Source organism: Ptychodera flava, chromosome 8 (genome assembly GCF_041260155.1).
Source record: "Ptychodera flava strain L36383 chromosome 8, AS_Pfla_20210202, whole genome shotgun sequence".
NCBI lineage: Eukaryota > Metazoa > Hemichordata > Enteropneusta > Ptychoderidae > Ptychodera > Ptychodera flava.
The window spans coordinates 10795493-10807614 of NC_091935.1; the positions used below are offsets into that span (position 1 = coordinate 10795493).

At 39.3% G+C, this 12122-nt stretch overlaps 1 long non-coding RNA gene across 1 annotated transcript; it reads right to left on the reverse strand.

Annotated features, from left to right (window-relative positions):
• Positions 1–4310: 4310 nt before the first annotated feature.
• LOC139138457 (uncharacterized) lies at positions 4311–5400 on the reverse strand. The gene is made up of 2 exons (XR_011553613.1): positions 4898–5400; positions 4311–4535 (listed from the first exon to the last, which is right to left on the reverse strand). It is a non-coding gene; the product is annotated as an uncharacterized lncRNA (long non-coding RNA).
• Positions 5401–12122: the final 6722 nt, after the last annotated feature.

A 12122-nucleotide genomic window follows, 5' to 3' on the forward strand; every position in this document is an offset into this window, starting at 1 on the left:
GAAGTTAAAAGGGCAGTAGTTGTTTTCCTTAAAAACATTTGCATCGTTCTTTTTTTTCGTACAAAACTAAGATGTGTTTTTATGTTTCTCCTGACAGTGTAACTTGCTATATCACAGTGTATTGTGCGCAAATTTAGAATTCTGGTCAGGACCAGGATTAAGTTCAAGTTTTCAACAACATCAACACCTGATATTACATAAACAGACTGTATTTACAAGTTCACCCACAGACAGTTGATAGACATTTCGACAAGACTCGCCTTGCGTAGAACAAGAAGCTGTATTTAATTTTTACAGCCAGATAAGAGATAATTGAAATTAAAAGTTAGTGTGGCCAATTAAGCTATACTGACGGCCTTGGGACGACTTTTAGGTGTATTGTGATGTAATCATGACGACGATCACCGTCTGAAAAAGTGACAACAGCCACCCAAGTATGTTTGTTTGGAATTTTAGCTCAGACAGCTACAACACACACATCAAAACACTCCGGTGATAATTGGCCACCTGCACAGCTCAGCGGCTCTGCGCATGGGCAGTATAGGTAACAGCCGACATGACGTCAGCAAAGACGGTTGTTTTTAACGTTACTACGACAACGTGCAAACACTGACATAACTCTTTCGTCGATCCCTGTGTGATCTCACTTTCTGGGACGAAACTTCGGTCAGTTTTTGGCAGCTATACTTGCTCTACAGTATGCTCGGATGGATGCGTCTGCGCAGTGACTACCCATCCGCTGTGACATCATAGTGGTGGTGGTGGGGGGGGGGAGGGTTGTTTATTAGCCATGACAACCGGACCCAAAACATAGTCATAATGTGATGCCCATATTATTACGTTTATCATTCATGGACTTCACGTTGATTTTTGTTCTTATGCGCTTATTGCAAAAAGAGCTGAAGAGAAAATCGACCTCGGTAAATTCAACTGTTTATTCTTGCCTATTTGTGTTTAGCTTGTACAGTGTTCATTTAAGATGTAGGCCCTATGTGCCGTTTTGGAAAACAATATATTCTTTTATAAACTTCAATCACACGTTGAAGATAGTTGATATTTACCTTGCTAGCTAACAATGTATTTCAGTAGCATAATAGTAATATCTCAGCGTGGAACGTTCTTTGTAAAGAGGTCAGCTCTGCAATGACATTGTAATTTCTCAATGGTGTCAATCATTGATGGAAAGAATCACTAGACCATGGTGATACTCGGATAGAGGGACCGTGACTAGAACAAACAAGCTCTTTCCCTCCCCCGTTACTGGAGTTCTAATTTTTGAAACATGGCTCCGGGAAACCTCAACCACACAACTATACAAAATGAAATTCTCAAGCTAACTTTAACTATTGAAGGTATAGACCTGACTAGACAGAAACTCGCTCTGTGTCAATTGGAGAGATTCTCAGTGGAACCACGGTCCCTCAACAAATCTAAAATGACCGTGGTGGAACGTAAGTGTGTTATAAGCGAGTATCCTCACTCCTGTCAATTTGATTCATGCATGAAATAGCTCTTTTTTTCTCTGAGGGATTCAAGTTGCTTTATATTGTTGTTAAACTATTATTTTTTAATAATGGTCAATAAAATTCCGATTTTGCTGCATATTAAACATAATAATGATATAATGACAACACTGCCCAACTTCTCTCTGTGGTATTATGGGAAACTGCGCGAAAGTATGTAACTTGACAAATAACGATAAAGTGATCGGGCATCGGTGGGATTCGTCGCGCGCGGTCAATCGCACCGGTCAGTTTCCATAAGACAGGAAGTGCCAAAGACCATGTACCACTACTTACCGCGTCAGTCCGTCGCGTGACATTCTTTATCTTGTCGTTGAAATGTCGCCTTGCACTTCCACCGGCCACTCTTTAAATCCGTCGCTAATGTCATTCAACCGATGTTTATTCACGATCGTTCTATTTTACGGTGGTGTAAACATCTTAAGACGTCGGTCGCAGACAGTACAGTCTCTACAGGATAACATACACCACAACAATTGCAAGAACAAATAAGTTTCCGACAAACTCACGACTAGGCCCACACAGTCTCCATCAACTTTGAGACAAGGCTGGCTGGGAAGGCGTTATCTTCATAGTTGCAGGCATCAATTCCTTTATCTCAGGGCTCTGTGTCATAGAACGGGTATCAATCAAAATCGCGAACTTGCTATATCTGTGCCGGTCCGATTTTTTTCACACCAGGCTTTTAAATGCGTGTAATACTGAAATAGAGATTCGCGGTGAAGCTTGTCAGGTTCCATTCGCTGCCCTATGACATGATAAAGCTCTACAGTGACAAGCTTTATGTTGTGTGTTCTAATAGTTTGTGTTCTGTCACTAAAATGTAATTTCTGGTTGTATTCCTAGAATCATGTCTAATGTTATATGTTGACAAGTGGGTTTTATCCCATGATACAATTCATTTATAAACTACAACATTGCATAACAACACAATGCAACGTGTTGACAATGATTAGCTGATACATTTTTTAATTTTTAACTGACGCTAGGGAGAAGAAAAAAATGAGAAGAAATTATGAAATATCAAAAGTTGCAGTCATTGTCCCTTTCGACAATTACGAGTTTTAGATTTGCAATATTTTTACACTATAAACATGGACATTTTAATACCACTATTGAGGGAGTGGGGTCATGCGTGTGCGAGGAACAGCATACTAGTACGGTACAGGGGGTGTATTCCAGAGTCATCTTCCCTTCCTAAGCGATTATTATGCTGACTCACGGAGGGACCGGACCGTGGCGAACGATGTATAATATACTGCACGAAGAGACAATGTCGTCACCATCTACGTACTATGCAGCGTAGACCATAGAAAACGAGGGTCTTGGCATGAATAAGTCTACAGTTCAGTTCAATACTGTGTTAAGGAATGGAATGGAAAGTTGATCGAATCAGCCGCAGTATATTCATGTCTATGGATTGCCGATACGCTCATATTATCTCTTGACTTATACAATAAATCCGCGGGCTAGTGTCTTTGTGCGGACGGTGTCTGGCCATCTTATGGACAGGCTGCCTAAGTAATTAAGTAACCCCGGCAAAAACCGCTAATTGATCCAGCAGGAATTAGCAAAGGTCGTACACACTTTTCTGATGTTGTTACTTTCGCTGTTTCCGGTCTAACCGACACTGCCGGCGGAAAGGTCATTGATCGACTGTCAGTGAGTGGTAGGAGCTGCGAATGGCTTATAAACTGTCACTGTGATCTATGCGACAGAAACCAAACCAACTGTGACAATGTTCCGCCTACCCAAGTCAATTGAAACCCGTGTGCGTCAACATACAGGCTACAGTAGCAATGATAGTATTACCCAATAACGAGTCAGTGACGTGAAACAACAACAACAGATCGATATTGGGGAACGAGCACAATTAACGGCAGGGGGGGGGGGGGTGGAAGAGAAAATATGTGGTGCAAAAATTTTTTACAGGCCCCCCCCCCCTAACACCAGCAAAATTTTTAGTGGCCCCCCCATCACCGGCAACAAAATTTTTGTGGCCCCCCCCCCCCCCAAAAAAGAAAGATTACATAGGTACAAAGTTGTACACATATATATAATCCTTATAACTTTTAATATATGCTTTAGTGAAAACAACATTCTTGCATTCTTGAAATAAATAATAAACAAATAAATATATAAATAATAAACAAAATAACATATGTTCAAGCTTTACTACTTGTAACACCTACAGCTAGCTTATAGAACAGGAATGCCTGTCAGTACCATGTGAAATTAGCATTCACATGGCTAGTTGGCATGGCTAAATGCATGTGCATAGGGAATAGGCAGTTAGGCAGTACACATTCATTTCAGCTAGCCATTCACATAAATGTGAACGAATGGTTATTTTGAATAACGAATGGTTATTTTGAACTGTTCACATGTATGTGAACGAATGGTTATTTTGAATGCACATATGAATGACAGGGTCATCCTGGCAGAAAAAGAGCACCATGAAAAGTACTGATTTGACACCAGATTTTACTTTATTGATGTTGCTGTTACGAATTTGGTAAACATTGTTACATTTGCATGTTTGCAAGGTGTAAGCAAATATCAAATAAGTGAAATCAAATTCCAGTGAAATCAAGTACTTTTTACACAGGCTCTTTTAGTGTACATGTATTATATGATACAATTGGTTGGAGATGTAATTTAACCATATTTGGCCTAAAACTAAGACAGGCCAAACAGAGTTAAAAGCAACTCAGACTCACCTGATCACAGCAAACACAAGCAGACTCACCTTTCCAAACGTTCAAAATAAAAAGCACAAAATATATCTGTAAGTCTGATGACCAATTTAATAAATTTTTGGCTTCAACAAATTTCATAGACACAGTGAAAAGTGATTTAGTCAAAGATTAGTTTTTAAAAGAGTTCATTTAACTCTGGCCAAGTCTCGTCTTTCATGTCCTATTTTGTTTTGAAATTTGACATTGAAGACTTCTTTACGTAAGTCATGGTTATTCTTGCCGAATTTTTCTTGGGCCTTGGCTGATATGCACACTGAAATGAACAGAAAGAAGAGAATGAACTTAGCAACATTTATTAAGACAACAAATTTACAATATAGTTTCAGAACATGTGTGTGATTTGTTACATACACATAGAGGAATTTTTTACACGCATCTTTGCGAGTGCAAAATTAACACATTAAAAGTGTAACATATCTAGAAATGTATTGGGCTTGTGTACGTTGTATTGACTGGACTAGTTGTTGCCACTGGCCCTCAAGCTCAGGTTAAAAATGTCGGGCCATATACAAAACCAAGCTTCCCAGGAAAACATCAATGTGCAGAGAAAAGCCTCTCTATAAGGCATACTAATTTCGTAATTGCCCTTTATAAATATGCATTTCACATACTTACCGGATCAATGGAAAATTATCGTCCACCACGGCGACTTGCTATCTCGGTCACTGCATCCAACAATGTCGCGGGGAAATATACCGTCATGCCCACCGAAACATACATAGACCTAACTCACTTGCTGTTTTGACTAAAATGTGTCGTCACTGGGGGAAGAAATGACTGAGAAATCAGCCATAATTCGTAAGATTCAGCTGAAGATTTGAACAGCCGTTAATACTTGAAAAAACTATGCGTTATCTCATTTGAGAGATGCAACGTATAATGTGTCCGATAACGATCGCGTGGGAACACAAAGCATTGGTCAAATTCGAAAGGTCAAGGGTCGTGACCGTCGCAAAATTTTGACATTTCAAGTACGCGTAAACTGTTCTTTTAGATTTTTCTAATAAGCAAAAAATGACTTTATATGAAGAGATCAGTTAAAATACGGAAGTCCAGCACACTAAGCCAGCACACTAAGTGAACCCCGTTGCAATACTGATCAGCCTTGTTAAATTCCAGCATACCATTTACGGGACCCTTACGTTCATACCCTGTCCACTCTCGGAAACGCAACTCTTTCCAAAGTCACGACATCATACATCGTCAGAACCGTTAGTCGATCCGGCTCGATTTTTGAACGGTTTGGGGATGAACAGTACCTGTACTGCGTTTCCATTAAGTTTTATGTAAGTTGTAATCGCGAAAGTTTTACAATGGCAGATGCAGAACCGTCGCAAGTGTGTTCGTCGTTGTGTGATGATCTGACAAAATTTATTGACAGATCCAACCATATTACGTCTGAAAATGTGAGTACCTTTCAATAGAATGCAGGTTCCGATCATATTGAATATTTAGCGGTGAACATGTGTTAATTATTTCACATTTTGAAAATAAAAATAAACGATGTTTAAAATTTGATCTGTGCCGATTTATCTGATTTAATTTACTACTCACAGACGTTCGCAGCCATCTGCATTACTTCCCTCTTGTCATATTCATTGGTTTATGCTGAAAATCCTGGTCTCTTTTTTTTGAATGGAGATGAATTAAATTAATTCTAACTATATTTAAGGGATAGTCTGTAACTTCATAATTTTGGCAGAAATTTTGTTCTTCGTACATCGACTACAGGTTTTTCTCTCTTTTCAAAATCATTTAGCCAGTATTGCAAATGTTATTCTATTTTCTAAAACACGTTCAAATGTCCAGTGTTTCACAACCTGTATTATGTACAGTCAGCATTGTTATTGTTGGTAAACACATTTTGGTCTGGACTAAACTTTAATTGAACACAATAACACGTGGACTTTTATAATATACATGCACACAAAGTGTATGTTGGTTGTATTGATAATATCAACGAGCTAATTCAACTTAAATTTGTGAACCAATAAAGTAAGTGCAGTTGATACATAAAAAATATTAACAAAATGAAAAACTTACAGCTGTGTACTGTCACTTTAAATGGCAAACTGTTGCTTCTATATCCACTAAATATTTAGTCTGAGAACAATTTAACTGGTAACCAGTGCATGTGACCCATGTGACATTTCTATTGTGCAAACATGAGTAATTTCACCTGAAAAACTTAACTCAAGTAAAAACAACTCTACACATGAGTGCTGCCTAATTTATTTAAATTAAATAGACAATAGGGATATGAAAACATGAGAATTGACAAACAAGTCAGTCCTTGGAGTTTATTAATGCATGTCTAAATTTTACTGCCACATGTGTAAGCTACCATTCAATCCATTGACAATCTTCCCTTCTGTCATGAATTCAATAGGACTGCTAATGAATGGTTACTTCACATGGCTGAGCCTGATTTCACATGCATAGCTTGTGATGAATGTTCAAATTTTAACATGTCGTATTTCCAATACTGGCATGTGGCAGGTTAGGCTGCTATGGACTGCCTATTTTCCCTCAAATAGCCATGCCACCTGTTCCACACAGTTATGTGGACTGGCTAATAGGCAGTTCAGTTTTGTAAGGGAATATACTTTTCAGTATTGTGTTGTGCTATTTTAATCATAATATTGCTGATTTTACACAGAACAACTGCATTGTGAGGTTCAAGACTTGGTATTTCATCATGCTACAAGAAGTTTAACAAGGAACTCCAGCTTCAACAAGGAACAAAAATGCTGAAAAATATTCTCTGTCTGTCATGGTGTAAAAAAATTTGGTGGCCCACCCCTTACCTTCCTTGGAATTTTCATGGCCCACCCCAAGAACACTCATTTTTTTTCGTGCCCCCCCCCATTTTCTCTTCCCCCCCCCCCCCCCTGCCGTTAATTGTGCTCGGTCCCTTGGGCATCAAAACACGGTCCGAAGGCTAAAACACTGGCCACAAAAATCCTTTCTCTTCATGTTGTTGACATGTACGTCAAAACCTCGCAACAATAACTACCACTGGTAATAAACATTGGTCAAGTAAACACTCGGTGTATGTTTTTGAATCAGCACAGAGCATATTGTGATATACAATGGATTACCAGGTAAATCGCCTTTTCAACCCCGTTGCGTGTTGTGAATGATCTCGCTATGGCCAAGTTAAGTACGGGCATAGACCCTAGTTCTAGGGTCTGCAATACAAGCTGAAATGAGTGATTGTCGAGATTTTGGATACACGGCCTTATTAGCAGCGAGACAATGCATTTCCGGTGTCGATGGTGAAAAAGATCCTTAGTTGCGGCACTGAGCCGAGAGTACATACACCGCAGGCCAAATAAATCGAATTTTTAACCGTAATTGTTCTACATACGTGTCGTAGGGGTCATTGACCTGCGTTGACCCTACTTAATCTTGCCGTGTTTTGTTGCGGTCGGCCTATCAATGGATTTCCTTTCTTAATATAGTATGAGCTGCTTAACTTTCAGTTGTTTGTGCTTTCATACAATATGTATTAACGAGTATATTATTACTTTCCCTGTGGTTGTCTTTGTGGCAACGGGTTCAAAGGTCATTGACCGAGCAGGCAGTGGCTTCCCGGGCAGGTGTGTTATAATTTGTTTGTCCGATTTTGGATAAAACTTTCCCTGATATAGAGTCCATTGACGATTGTTATCCAGGAAGCAAAAACTTAAGCTCAGGCCAAGTTACAAAAAATATGTAACCCTACCTACGGTACCATATTTAAAAACCTCCTACCCTAACTTTTCGTCGCATTTTCAGAATTACGCATAATTTTGCCAATGTTTTCTGGTTGTTGATGGCGTGGGCCACTTCCTAATAAAATTAAAAAAAATCCCGACCGACCTAACTTATTGCATTGGGGCATGTGAACGGAAACACGGTATCTTATGCCACAGTATCTTTAAGTCTGAATGTTGTCACGCATTATAGTCGAATGAAGACCTAGCTCACAACTGACGATGGCAAGAATATGGTATTTTGAGTGGTACGTTCATGACGCGATGCGTCTCCGAGCTCCATTGCCAAAACATTTCTGCGATTAAGTAGGCTCGCCGTGTTTTGTTTTTATCCGCCTATCCGTAGCTTTCCTGTCTAAATGTGGACTACTTCACTTTTAATTGCGCAATTACCATGATTACATAAACTATCTATTGACAAGTAGATCATTACTGGTACTTTCCGTGCAGCCCTCTTCGCGGCAACGGGTTCAAAGGTCATTGACCGAGCATCAGTGGCTTTCCCGGCCGGGTGTAGCTGTATAGCATTTGGTTCGTCTGTTTTATCACATTAATTTTCCTGGTGTAGAGTCAGTTGACGATGGATTGTATAAGCAGCTAACCAAGACTCTAGCTCACTGTCTTTGAGTCTGAACTTTCCTGGCATTATTGTCGAATAAAAACACCTTACATATTTAACACGGTGTGTTTACAACCCGTACATTAGACGGGGCACTGTCTATGTTTACACAAAGCTTATAATTGACCAAGGCAATAATGCCAAAACATATCTGCCAGCAGATAAGGCAATAACTGAATGCGTGAAATATAACTGTAAAAACCACACACAGGTAAAACACAAACAGTATGGGGTAACATATATATTACGCGTGTTCGTAAACCGCAGTTACGTGTGGTTCGATACATGCATAGCGGCCGCCGCGTCGTATGCATAGAAAAATATTTTTCTATGCATACCACGCGGCGGCCGCTATGTATCCGAACCACATGTAACTGTGGTTTAAACGGCATCTTTCTGTCAGCGTGTATCTGTGTACAAGTCTTTATGTCTGTCTATCCGTCGCCGTATGTGTTTCATGTAATTTCTGTGTATTAGTGGACGGGTGGGTTGATGGTCAGATGATCGGATGGTGAGGGGGGTTGAGATGTATTGACATGTTTGGATGGGGAACATCAACTGGCGCCAATAGCTAAATGTACCACTTCAGGGGAGACTTCAAAGATTTTGTGATATCGTTCGCTGTCGTCTTACAGCTGTACTACCTATTTTATTGCTGAATTTGAAAATGGCAGGAAAACCTTGGATGGGAGAGAATTTTATGTGTAAGTCTTAGGTTTGTAAAGAACTATTAACTCAACTCAGGACTGAGTCGGTACCGCTGTATTCCTTCCATGGTCTTTGTGTCCGTAGATGTACAATCTTCGTATGAGTTCCTCTTCTGCATTTACCGTAACTCTAGAACAAGAAGTAAAGTTAATCTTTGGTTACATCCCAGAATATTGGATTTCAAAAGGTGTTCGACCCTTGACTTTGGAAGGCGATAGGCCTAACCTTCACTGATCACAATCTCTGTATTTGTTTCACTTCTCCATTTACCGTATTAGAAAAAGAGGTCAAGTTTATCTGTGGTTTCATTCCGGAATGTTGAATTTCAAAAGGCGTTCGACCATTGACTTGGGAAGGCGATAGGCCTAACTTCACTGAAATTGATTGGTAGCTTGAGTACATTATTATCGACACCATTTCAATGAATTATGAGCAAGTCGTTTAAGACAAACGCGTAAACTATCCTTCCGACGTCACTGTAAATGTCACGAAATGGGAAGTTGGAATAATTTCGTCTTTAGTGTATTGGCATATGATCACCTTGCTGATAAGAATCACACCATCAAATTGTGCTGTTTGTAGACTTTATGTGAATATAACCACAGAAAATGCGTAAAGTACCATTTGCGGTGAGCGGTTCAGTTCTGGTCGTCACTTTTTTGGCCACAGATTTCTAGGGTAAGTTTGAAAAGATTTACGCTCGATGGCCGATGAGGGAGCTCTTTTGAATTCAAACTTGCAGCGTCATTCGATTATTTATTGCCCAGTTGTCGTTTATGACGTCTTCGGAGAATTCTTCGAACTGGCAAAACATATGTAAGGTCGTGAGTCAATCTCATAAAATCAAATGTAGAGTTGGCATACGTAGAGAAGCGACTGTCACGCACAGGCGCTCGTTAGCTGGGTAGTCTGCAAAATTGATCGATTTTCTGGTCGATTTATCGATCCCGTAGACGATATGCCTGTCACTGCAACCTTCGAGACTACCCAGCTAGCGAGCGCCTGTGCTATCACGTGACGAGAACAGCAAAGAATACGCAAAGATGGAAACCGCCATTTCTACATCTGGTTTTAATCTGGTTGATTCGCGAGGGACAGGCAATATAACGTAAAGACATGAAATTGTTATTTTTTTGGAATATCTGACCAGCTTGAGCCGAAATGTCATCCACTTGAATTATGTTCTCAGATAGTTTAGATACTGATCCAGTTTGATAAGGGGTTCCATAAAAACTTGTTCAGGGGCGGGTATAAATAGGGATAAACTAAAGGAACATTTTTTATATGATGTAAAAGGTACTCATACAAGAAAGAACTCATGCAGGGCCTCCACATACGTCATCCTTTGCGCATTTTCCAGTTTTCTATCAGTATTTTTGTGTGTGTGTGTGTTGTTTTTTTTTTGTGTTTTTTTTTTTTGACGGGGGAGAGGTTCAGTTCAGCGTAGAATATTTCACCCAAAGGCAAAGTTTCAATCTACTTTTTGTCGATCTAAATGTCGGACACCGTAAGGGAGTTATTTTTATTAGTAGCACATATTGACTCTGTTTGGTAAATTCAGTCTTTCGTAGTAAAGGAGAAATAATTGAATATGAACTCACATATTGCCATATTTTTAGCCTAAACATGGATCTAAAATAATTTTATTTCAGTTTTCTTGCTAAATTATACATAATTACAAATCTTGAATTGATCGTATTTGTGGATGATTAAGAGGGCATCGTTAGAACTGCGCTCAAAGGTTCATATTCAAACACAATACTTAAAGTGACTTATGTTTGTAAAGTGAAATATGTATGTAGCCACTTGGACGTAAATTGTCAGTGAAACGTAAAGCACCGACCCGAAAGAAGATGAGGGCGCTGTTGCCAGCAACATGCCAATACCTACAGTGCTTGGTTGTTGTCGGAGCGATGGGAGCTCCCTCAACTACCTGTACATACACGCATATACACTCTGTGTGAACGGGAGATGGAAATACGTACCACGAACAATAAAAAAATTTCTTAGCTAATGGTTAGGTAGGAATGTACTAGAAAGAAAAGTAAGGATGTCCGGAAAAATCGATAGTTCAAAAGTCCATTTGATCTATAACGTTTGTCATCTGTAGCGAGTTAAATTCTGGTGATAAGCTATGTAGTATGATGTAACATTTCACACAATAATCCTTATTTTCACTAACATAACATTTGTCATCTTGGTACAATGCTAATTGTTTCCCCATGTGGTAAGACAACAACTTGACATTGTGGTTTACGTAAATGACTTACACTGTACCTAGTTGTCTGTCACATTGCACTTGTAACTTTATACGCTGACGATACAAACTTTTAATTCGCAGAAATTAATGACATTTCTAACATATTACAAGGGATTCTTGTCTTGGTGAGGAGTTGGCCATTTGCTGATAGCTTAAGCCTTCATATCAGGAATACAAAAATGTATGATTGTTTGCAGCAGACAAAAAGATACTACCAACTTAGAGCTCAGCCTGGACAATCTACTGATTGATCAAGTTGATTATCTGGGTGCTCATATAGACAAACTTGAATTTCGAGACCCATAAAAATAATACAGTTAACATGATTAATAGGATACTTTGGTGTTCTTAGGAGGATAGCTCCAATGGTACCACTTCATATTTGAACTATCTTATACAATATACGAGTTCTTCCCTACCCTAACTATTGCAATACTGTGTGGTTTAAGTGTAGTGAGGCCAATATTTGCAACAGCAGAGGCTGTAAAACCGTGG